Here is a 12089-nt window from a genome sequence, read left to right as displayed (position 1 = left end):
ATTCAAGGCTATGGGCCAAGTGCTGACAAGTGAGATTAGGGGGTAAATCAGGGCATTTCATGTGTCGGTGCAGATTCAAGGGGCTGAAAGGCCTTTTCTGCACTGTAGTATTCTGTGACCTGTGATTCTGTTTGATGGGGATACATTGAGCTTGGCAATTCATCTCTCCCTACAGTGAAATAGCCTACTGATAGCTACTGCTGAGACTCACAAATTGAATAAATACTACTTGGGTGAGGTGACAGATTTTGCCCAGCTGTCATTGTGCCATCTCTCAGTGAGGTTTTGATATGAGAAAATCGGAAAGCCTGCTCCTTGGCAATTGGTGCCAGCAAAAAATGATCACCACTTTTTTAAAATAGCTGTGCTTAGTTCGCAGCTACAGAGAATCCACTTGTTAGTCTTAATAAATCTGCCATGTAGGATTAAGACGATGTCAGGCTTCTGAGTAATATATATGTAAATCGATTGGATACTGAAATAGAACATTTTGGAAACGGTTCCGCATTTCATGTACAAATCCAAATCCATAAAGGTAAAATTTAAAATGATCCGAGGCTCTTACTTATCAGTAAGTGCCAGAAATGGATAAAATTGAAGGATCCAGCCAACACATCAACCTCATGAAAACAGAGTATAGAAATGTGAGAAAGGTGTAATTAACTTCCAAACATCTATTTAAAAAATTGGTCTCAACAAGAATACTAGCATCTGGGGAAATATAAATTTAATACACATCACCAGCTATGAGTGCATGTTCAGAGTAGTGGAATTTCAAAAGCAAAAATCTAAGCAAAATAGTATGTATGGTAGCGTGATGATACTATCCCTGGGTTAGTAATCCTAGAAGACCCTAGGGTATGTGGGTTCAAATCCCACTATAGCTGCTGGTGGAATTTAAATTAAATTAATTTTTAAACAAATGTGGAATGAAAGCTGGACCAGAATTCTCCGACTTTGCTTGTGGCTTGAATTATCCAACTCTGCTGCTGAGTGCCAAGTTCTCCGTTCTCGCTGGCACCGTAGTGGTGTGTGAGATCGGAGAACTCCGCTCCTAGTCTCAGTAATGGTGACTGTGAAACCATTATTGTTTTTTTTTAAACCTGTCATGTTCACTAATAGCCATCAGGGATCATGGGTGGCACTGCTACCTCAGAGCATCAGGGACCTGGGTTCAATTCCTGGCTTGGGTCACTGTCTGTGTGGAGTTTGCACATTCTCTTCATGTCTGTGTGGGTTTCCTCCGGGCGCTCCAGTTTCCTCCCATAGATGTGTGGGTTAGGCCATTCTAAATTGCCCCTTAGTGTCAGAGGGACTAGCTAGGGTAAATGCATAGTGTTATGGGGATAGGGCCTGGATGGGATTGTGGTCAGTACAGATTCGATGGGCCCACCAGCCTCCTTCTGCACTGCATGATTCTATGATTCCATGATCTGGTTTGGCCTACTTCAGATTCACAGCAATGTGGATAACACTTAACCAGACTGGCCTAACAAGCCACATCTCTTCCAGGATGTTTAAAGATGGGAAACTGATACTGGTCTTGCCAATAATGCACACATCCCTCGAAAAGACGAAAGAAAGAGGGTAATGGAGGGGAGACATTGTAGATTCAAAGTAATGATACCGAGATTTACATTAATACCAATTTATGATTGGTATTAATTCACTTAAACCCTCTTATTTTGTCTTTCAAGTGTGCTCCATCACATGACGGAATAAAGCACAGTAAAAGGCCTATAGTGTCTGTGCTGATTCTATGCATGAGTAATTCATCTCCCTAGCTTTATCCCAATAGTCCTGCAAATGTTTCCTCTTTCAGTAATGCTTCAGTTCTCTTCTGGAAGCCACAGTTGAATCCAGAACACTCAGTACATTTGAGAAATAGGTTTGCCAACAGGATGCATTTCTGCTCTCCCACCTTCCTCCACTCCATCCAGTCAAACAACCCATCTCCAGGATTCTTACAGTGAATAAACAAAGGAACGGGTGAACAAAAAGCACAGAGGGCTAAATCTTACCAAAAAATGGCAGAGAGTTGATTCTGGTGAGAACACCAACATGTTTCTCTCCAGAAACCGGTCAGTTTTCTCTCCAAATCTTTAAATCTCCAAAAAATATCAAGGGGCTGGATTTCATGCTGTCATACAGGGGGGTGGGGCCCAAAATGGTGGGAAATAACATCAACTCAGAGATCAGAGCGCCATCTTTAAAGGGCACCCCAATCACAAAGTGTACTAACCTCCCCCCCACAGCCCACTGCAGAGGTCACAGTCTCCCCCCACAACACTTATTGGATTGACACTTCTTCAACCCCTCCCCTTCTCGCCTGCCTGATCACAGGTGGCAGGGACAGCTGTACAGAGTTCATATTGGAGGATAGAATTCTCTCCAAGCTTTGCTCAGCTGAACACTGATACTGAAGCCTGGGGTCTCAACACTGAGAAGGAGAATGAGAGAGATACATTAATAACTCTGCAAGGTGCTGAATGAGGTTCCACATACAGTCTCCACAATAGCAGAGAAGATAAAGCTCCAACATTACTCAGTTGGTGTCATAAGTAATTGTGAGAACGTCTGTCAGGGAGGGAGCAGCTGTCTCCATGGACATTCAAGAATGGTTCTCAAATGAGCCTATAAGACCATGGCCACAAGGATTCAGAGATACCTGCTTGCCTGGGTTTGAGGGTCCAGTCCCCCATCTTTGTAGAGTTCATTGTTCTCTTGCTCCTCCTCTTCTTCAATGCTCTCATCATCTGACCTTGGCATCTGCCTGAGCAGAATTGTTCAGAACACCACTGGAGAGTGCTGAAGAGGGTAGCCAAACCTACTTAGGCATATGCAGGACATCTTCAACACAATGATGCTTTTCTTGATGACATATTCATAAAATCATAGAATCCCTACAGTTAGAAAAAGGCCATTCAACTCATCGAGTCTATACCAGCAACAATCCCGCCCAGGCCCAAACCCCTAGTATATTCCCTGAAAACAGTGCATCCACTATTGCTAATCCAGCTAAGCTACACATCAGGGATAATTTAGCACAGCCAATCCACCTAACCTACACATCTTTGCACTCTGGTGGTCATGTGGCTCACACTTGTGCCACATTGGTGGAATTCTTAACAGAAATCCTGAACCAAGTTTGAAAAGCTGGTACAAACCAGTCTTTAATAGTGCTTTGTGGAAGGTTAACTTGCCGCATTACAGAAACATAGGACAGCTCTCAGGGAATCTGGCAGGCACCTGCACAAACCAGATTTTAGCGCTTGCACATTACTGAGTGTTGATGGAATGAAATCCCTTGAAGGTGTTGATAACCTCCTGGCTGATCTGGTGGTACCTCAAGAATATAAACATTGGCACTGTGAACCTGTGGGAAATCCAACAGCCCATAGTCTCACTATTATCATCATAGTGGAATCCGACACAGTCCAAGTGTGACCTGTCTTATATGTTTATGTTGATGGTGAACTGGAAAGAGGAAGGGGCAAAGAAATTGAGGGACTTTCAAAATTATTTCCCAATGTGTTACCACAGGTGCGACAGGGAACAGCTCCTGAAAGAGTTGCAACCACCAGCTGTACAACATTCAAATTAGGAGCAGCAGCAGGCCACTTGGCCCTTCGAGCCTGCTCTGCCAGCCAATATGATCATGACAGATCTCATCGTAACCTCAACCTCTCATTCCTGCCTACATCCATAGCCTTCCACTCCCTTCAGGGACAAGCCTACAACTGAAGAATAACCTCCTTATTTTAGTGTTCAATTCTCCCCTCAATAAACAATAACATTCCATTAGCTTTCCCAATTACTTGCTGTACCAGCAACTTTGTATCATGCATTTGGATACCCAGATCTCTCTGCATTTCAGAGCTCTGCTATCTCTCACCGTTTAAATAATATGCTTCCTTTTTATTTCTTCTGCCAAAATGGGCAATTTCAAACTTTCCACATTATTTTTCATCTGCCAGTTCTTTGTGAACTCAGTTAATCTATCATACCCTTTTGAAGCCTCCTTACGTCATCTTCACATCTTACTTTTCTATCTTTGGATCATCAGCAAATTTAATCATAATTTGACAGCTTGAATTTTTGAGATGACTTCCTTTCAGATAAGTTAAGGAAACTAAGCCTCTCTGTGTAGACTACCTTTCATGGTACTTCTTCCTGCAACCTCAGCACCTATGTTGCATCTCTGTGTTTGTCACTCTGTTTTCTTCTCTGCTGTTCTCCTCTCTGCTTTCCAGACGTGCATTGTGTACCTCTTCTTTATTTACTTCTTGTGCACCCTTCTAGATCCCAAAGACATTGCTGCCTTAGAAGATGAGTGGCTTCTTCACTCAGTATCCAATTAAAGGCATCTCCCCCTCACCATCTCCAACTCTGATGTCATTCATTGGATGCTTCCAAAATCCTGAAACATGTTTTTGATCATAGGAACACTCTGCAATACATTACCAGAGGGAACTGAGAAAGCAGCTGTAATCCCTGAGCCTTTATTCATATAGAAAAATCTGAATGGTAATGTACCATACAGTCCCACCTCTGATTCTCTGGTGAAGTTTGTGAGCCCTGAGACACTCATTCAAATCCTGGAATCATAGAATCCCTGCAGAGCAGAAGGAGGCCATTCAGCCCATCGAGCCTGCACCGACAGCAATCCCACCCAGGCCCTATCCCCATAACCCCATGTATTTACCCTGCTAATCCCGCTGACACTAAGGGGCAATTTAGCACGGCCAGTCTACTTAACTCGCACACCTTTGGACTGTCGGAGGAAACTGGAGCACCCAGAGGAAACTAAGCGGCAATTTAGCATGGTCGATTCACCTAGCCTGCACATCTTTGGACTGTGAGAGGAAACCAGAGCACTGGGAGAAAACCCATGCAGACACAGGAACAATGTACAAATTCCACATAGGCGGTCACTGGAACAGGCCAGAATTAAACCCAGAAACCTGGTGCTGTGAGGCAGCAGCGCTAACCACTGCGTCACTATGCCACCCGTCATGAACAGATGCTAGTGAGGCACATTCAAAGAGATTTCAACCAGGGAATTGCTTTAATTAACAAATCCCTGGTTAAAATCTCTTTAAATGTGCCTCTCTAGCATCTGCTCATGATCAACCTACCTGTGAAATTGATTAACCTACCTTCTGCGTCTGGTTCCGCACAACTTACATCTGTTAAGTCTGGAGGTAGGCTGAGTTTGAGAATATTGGAGTATTTATGTTCCCATTATCCACCACACCCCCACCGTCTTCCCCAACCTCTCCACCCCCCTTCACCCCATACCTCAGCAAGATTGTCAGAGATCCTGAAGTTTCTGGGAGTCTTTTCAGTCTCCCGGTGGGAATCTAGCAGGAAACCAAGCATACCGCCCCCCGCCAGGAAAATGGTGTTTCGAAACATTTGCGCCATTTTCCTGTGGAGTTTCCAGACTAACTGATAAATATTTTGCCACAAATGGATAGTCGACCTGAGTAAGTTCTGGATCGAGTGCACTGCAAGAGATTGTAAGGTTCAGTAACTGATCCTGACAAGACAGATCCTCTTTTTAGTCATGTCTTACATTATTCTGTCTCTGAAGACCAAAGCGCTAAAACGGACAGTACAGACAAATCCATAAAGCATTATCAATGGTCACAGCAGTCTTTCTGTGATGGTGCTTTGCCAAAAGGGTTGCTGCATTGCAACAGGGACATCTGGCAGCCTCCGGGGCTCAGAAACCAAGCTCCAGAACACTGATAGCATTAAGTGCTCACAGCAGCTATTAAACAAAAGGATATTTAGATTACTGTGCTTCCGAAAAGGTGACCAGGAGCAGCTGGAAGAAGGAGAGAGAGAGAGAGAAGGGTCACACCAGATGTCAAGATTTTGTCTTATATGTTCATTTTTGGCTTACATTTGTTCCGTGAATCTCAAAACATCTCCACCGCTGACAGATGAATTCTTGAAGTAGAGACTTGGGTGAATCTTAACTCTTAGCCTGCCAGCAGTTTCAGAGAAACACCTGAATTGGCTAAAGTTGACTTGTTTTCAGTTCACACTGTGATGGTGCATTAAGTTGCAAATGCAGCAAACAGTGAGAAGAATAGCTCTGACAAAGAGTCATCCAGATTCAAAGAGATGAGACTCAATTCTCTCTCTCCACAGATGCTGTCAGACCTGCTAAGATTTTCCAGCATTTTCTGTTATTGTTGGAGCACCAAACTTCAGGAGGACTTACCCAGACGGGCAGGATGGGTAAACACATAATCAATTAAATTCAATGCAGGGAGTGCAAAGTGCAGGACCTTGGAAGTAAGAATAAGAAGAAGCAATGGAGTTAAAATGGTCAAACTTTTAAAGGGGTTTGAGAGGAGAGCGTGGGTATCTGACGAGGAGTTATGAACAAGATCAGGTAAAGTGGGAGTCAGGAAGGGAAGGTAGGTGGTCAGCAATTTGGTGAGGATAGGATCATGAGAGTAGTAGGAGGGTTTCGTGGAAAGAAGAGAGACGTCATGAGGGAAATAGGAGAGAAACTAGAGAAAGGCTTGAGTTTAAGGATAGGATAGCTGGGAAGCATACAGTATGCTTCCACCTCCCCCCCACCAGCCATCGCCAATACCCCTTCCCCCCGCCCCTCCACCACAGAAGACAAATGAACCCCATCTCCACTGGGCCCACCCCTTGGTGTAGGTTGGCACTGTCAGATTGGCACTGCTAGGCTAGTGGGCAGATCATCTGGCATCAGCCTAGGCAATGGTGACAAGCCCACCCCTGTCGCCCCTGTGAAGTCCTCCTTATAGAAGGTTAGTGCTAAAATTGGGAGAGCTATCACACACACACACACACACACACACACACACACACACACACACACACACACACACACACACACACACACACACAAAGCAATAACCTGAGCTAGTCATACTCAGGTACTCATACAGGCACCACAATAACCATTCCGTAGCAATGTACAATCGGGAGGGTACAATGTACAATCTGTGAGGCTTCAGCATCAACTCTAGACCCCATGAAGTCTCATGGCATCAAGTCAAACATGGGCAAGGATATTTCCTGCTGATTACTGGCTCCACCCCACCCCTCCCCACCAGTTGATGGATTGGTACTCCTCTATGTTGAGTACCACTTGGAGGAAGCACTGAGGGCAAGGGTGCAGAATGTACTCTGGGTGGGAGATCTTTTATGTTCATTACTAAGAGTGGACCGGTAGCAACATTACAAACCAAGCTGGCTAATTTCTCAAGGACATAGTTGCTAGACTGGGTCTACAACAGGTGGTGAAGAAACTAACAAGAGGGGAAACATATTTGACTAGATCCCACTAACCTCCTGCCTGCCGCAGATGCATTGTCCATGGCAGCATTGGTGAGAGTAACCATCACACAGTGCTTGTGCATATGCAAGAATCTTCACAATGAGGATACCCCCCATCTTGCTGTGTAGCATTACCACATAGATTTTGAACAGAGCTAACAACTCAAGCCTAGGCAACCATGAGGCTCTGTGGGCCATCAGCAGCAGCAGAATTGTACTTAAGCACAATCTGTACCCACAAGGCCTGGCATATCCCCCATTCTATCATTACCACTAAGCCAGGGGACCAACCCTGGTTCAATGAAAAGCCACAAGCTTTCGGAACAGGCTGTCACTTCGTCAGGTGGCTGGGAGTGCTCAGAACTCCCAACCACCTGACAAAGGGACAGCCTGTCCCGAAAACTTGTGTGGCTTTTGCTACAAATAAACCTGTTTGGGCTTTAAGCTGATGTTGTGGGATTTTTTTCTGTTTTACCTCAGTCCAACACCGGCATCACCACATCAATGAAGAGTGCAGGGGGCCATGCTAGGAGTTGGAATAGGCATATCCAAAAATGTGGTGTCAACCTAGTAAAGCTGCAATATAGGACTACTTGCATGGCCAAACAACAGAAAGAACAAGCCATAGACAGAAATGTACTTCTGGATCCAAGGGATAAGATCTTAGTTTTGAAGAACTATCACATCTAGTCGTGAATGGCGATGGGCAATTAAACAACTCACTGGAGGAGGAGGCTCTACAAATATCCCTATCCTCAATGATGGAGGGGCCCAGCACATCAGTGCAAAAGATAAAGCTGAAGCATTTGCAACAATCTTCAGCCAGAGCAGCTCAGTGGATCAGTGGAAATCAGTGAAGATTTCAGCCTTCTCTGGAGATCCCCAGTAACACAGTGTCTTCAACCAATTTGATTTACTTCACAAGATATCAAGAAATGGCTGAAGACGCTGCAAAGGTTATGGGCCCTGACAACATTCAAGCAATAGTGCTGAAGACTTGTGCTCAAGAACTTGCCCCAAGCCAAGCTGTTCTAGTACAGCATCTACCTGACAATGTAGAAAATTCACCAGGTATGCCCAGCATGCAAATATCCAATCCGACCAATTATCCCTCTGTCAGTCCACTCTCAATCATTAATAACATGACGGAAGGATCATCAACAGTGGTATCACAGTGACGGCATGGTGGCACAATGGTTAGCACTGCTACTTCACAGCATCAGAGACCACAGTTCAGTTCCCAGCTTAGGCTACTGTCTGTGTGGAGTCTGCACGTTCCCCCTGTGTCTGTGTGGGTTTCCTCTGAGTCCTCCGGTTTCATCCCATGGTTCGAAAGACGCATTAGTTAGGTGCATTGGCCATGATAAAATTTTTACATTTTTTGCAAGCTAGGCTGGCAACTACAATTAGAATACTCTTTCATTACATCAGTTTACACGTGGCCTAGACTACAGGAATAGAATAATGCAGATGGAAGCGTGATATTGTGTTAGCAGTCTTGCCTTTGTATAGCACAGCCCACTGAGACAGTCCTGTTTCAAGAAAATGACAGAAGGGATAGGTAATTGCTGAGAATGAGCTGTACCTCTGAAACCCTTGCTACTAACACTTAGAGGCATCTAAACATGGATCAGAAGGAAATGCATGTCTGACTGGATTCTGCTGGAACAATTTCCTGTTGAAACTGAGGGTTGGATTTTTAATTGATAATGCCCTGGGAAGAGGGATGCCTGGTATTGTGTCTTTGTATGCCCTGTTTGTGAATAGAACTCCCACTCACCTGATGAAGGGACAGCGCTCTAAAAGCTAGTGGCTTTTACTACCAAATAGACCTGTTGGATTTTAACCTGGTGTTGTGAAAATTCTCACAGTGTGCAGGAAACCCAGAAGAAAGTAAATCATGCCTGTTAGTAGCAGATGCAATAATTCTTATACTGAACCACTGCTTTATAAAAGCATAAGAGCATAAGAACTCAGAGCAGGAGTAGGCTCCACCATTCAATAAGATTATGGCTGATATTTTCATGGTCTCAGCTAACATACTATAACCCTTAATTCCTTTACTGTTCAAAGATGAATCTATCTTGCCTTAAAAACATACAATGAAGTAGCCTCAACTATTTCACTGGGCGGGGAATTCCACGGATTCACAATCCTTTGTGTGAAGAAGTTCCTCCTCAACTCAATCCTACAGCTGCTTCCCCTCATTTTGAGGCTATACCCCTTAATTCTAGTTTCGCCTACCAGTGGAAATAAATTCCCTGCTTCTATCTTATCTATTCCCTTCATAATCTTATATGTTTCTATAAGATCTCCCCTCATTCTTCTGAATTCCAGTGAGTATAGCCCCAATCTGCTCAGTCCCTCCTCATTAGCCAACCCTCTCAACTCCAGAATCAACCTAGTAAATCTCCTCTGCACCCCCTCCAGTGCCAGTATATCCTTTCTCAAGTAAGGAGACCAAAACTGTACACAGGACTCCAGGTGCGGCGTCACCAGCACCTTATACAGATGCAACATAACCTCGCTGTTTTTCAACTCCATCTTTCTAACAATGAAGGACAAAATTCCATTTGCCTTCTTAATTATCTGCTGCACCTGCAAACCGACGCCTTGAGATTCCTGCACGAGGACACCCAGGTCCCTCTGTACAGCAGCATGCTGCAATTTTTTACCATTTAAATAATAGTCCATTTTGCTGTTATTCCTACCAAAATGGATGACCTCACATTTACCAACATTGTACTCCATCTGCCAGACCCTCACCGACTCACTTAGAATATCTATATCCCTTTGCAGACTTTCAGCATCCTCTGCACACTTTGCTCTGCCACTCGTCTTAGTATCATCTGAGAATGTTGACACATTATACTTGGTCCCCAAATCCAAATGATCTATGTAAATCATAAATAATCATTTCCTGGTTTCCTGACCTATTGGCATGAGTGGGTGTGGTGACATTCCGTTCAAAAGCACAACAGAATAGATTTGTAGAATGGAATTCAGATCTTTAAAGATTGATGCTCAATTTAATGATGCCTCCCAAGGTGTTCTCCTAGAGGCTGTAAGGATCTGGAAAAAAAAAATACACTTCCATTCTGAAGGTAAGATGAATCAAGGAAAGGATAGTGAGAGATTGCCCCTGAGGTTAACAGCTGGAATGTGTTGGTATATTCAACGCAAGTAATAGTTTAAATGACCTGAAATTACAGGAAAGATGAGCACAGTGATATATTCAGCTACCTCATGTTATGTATATCACATCAATCTCCTCACTCTGCCTTCTCAAGCAGCACATCATTCCTCATACCAACTTGTCTTGTAGGTGCACCCATCGCTTTCTGTATATGCACTGTCTCACATCCCCAATCATTCATCGACTGCTGACAGTCACCCTCGTCTCTATTCAACGCCACGTCTCTCCCTCATGGTCAGTCTCAACAAATGCTCTCCATTTATCCTCTTTAAGTATGCCATTAATCTCACTTGTAGTTCTCTGCTTTCCCTATTTGCAGGTGAAGAGGAAAGGAAAGAAAAAAAGAAAATTCTGGAGATATAGACGGGTTTGTAAGATGGGTAGATCCGTGACAGGTGGAATTTATCCCTGAAAAGTGTGAGATAATGCACTTTAGGAGGAATAACAAGACAAGGGAGCAGTGAAAGAATGGCAGCACACTAGGAATCTCAGAGGAACAGAGGGATCTAGGGGTGCTTGTCCACAGATCCCTGAAGGCGGCAGGACAGGTTAATAGGATAGTTAAAAAGGCATAAGGGACACTTTATCAGTAGTGGTATAAATTATAAGATCAGGGAAGTTACGTTGGAGCTCTACAAAGCTTTGGTTAGGCAACGGCTCTGGAGTACTGTGTGCAGTCCCGGTCACCTTACCGTGGGAAGGATGTGATTGCACTGGAGTGGGTGCAGAGGAGATTCAGCAGGATGTTGCCTGGGATGGAGCATTTGATCTACAAAGAAAGGCTGGATAGGATCAGGTTGTCTCCTTCAGAGCAGAGGAGGTTGAGGGCGACCAGATTGAGACATATCAGATAGAGGGGCATGGACAACATGAATAAAAAGCTGCTGTTCCCTGTAATTGAAGGGTCAATAATGAGGGGCAATAATTATAGGGTGAGGGGGAAGTGATTTAGAGGGGATCTGAGGAAAATGTTTGCATCCAGAGGGTGATGGGAGTCTGGGATGCATTGGCTGGGAGGGTAGTAGAAGCGAGAAACCTCAAACTTTCAAAAGCACCTGGATGAGCCCTTGAAATGTCATAACATTCAAGGCTATGGGCTAAGTACTGGTAAGTGGGTTAGTGAAGATTTAGTGTAGTTTCATCAGTGCAGATTTAATGTAGTCACATCAGATGGGGCAGCGAGATGCAGGGGCAGGTCAGTGATCAGCCAGGAGTTTGCTGCGATTGGGGTGGTGCCATGATTGGAGGAGATGAGATTGGGGGGGTGGGGTAGATGGAGTGAGATATCTCCCAGTGCATTAGCTGCATATTTTTGTAGACAGATAGTACACTGGGAGGTCGATGTCTTCTAGTAGTCTAGAATAGACTCTGTTCACTCCCCCTACTGGTGTGAATCACACTTTGCCTTATTTTGCACTAAGCAGCATACAATTGTGTCTGGAGCTTGCACAAAAAATGGGTGTGGTTCTCTCCCATTTTCATGCTTGTTTGGCATTTCAAATTTTTTTTGGTAAGATTGCCCCTTTGTCCACAGAAAGAGGGGCTGTTTGCACACAGTGTG

Source organism: Carcharhinus amblyrhynchos, chromosome 10 (genome assembly GCF_965287045.1).
Source record: "Carcharhinus amblyrhynchos chromosome 10, sCarAmb.v2.hapA, whole genome shotgun sequence".
Lineage (NCBI taxonomy): Eukaryota > Metazoa > Chordata > Chondrichthyes > Carcharhiniformes > Carcharhinidae > Carcharhinus > Carcharhinus amblyrhynchos.
This window is presented reverse-complemented; position numbering follows the sequence as displayed.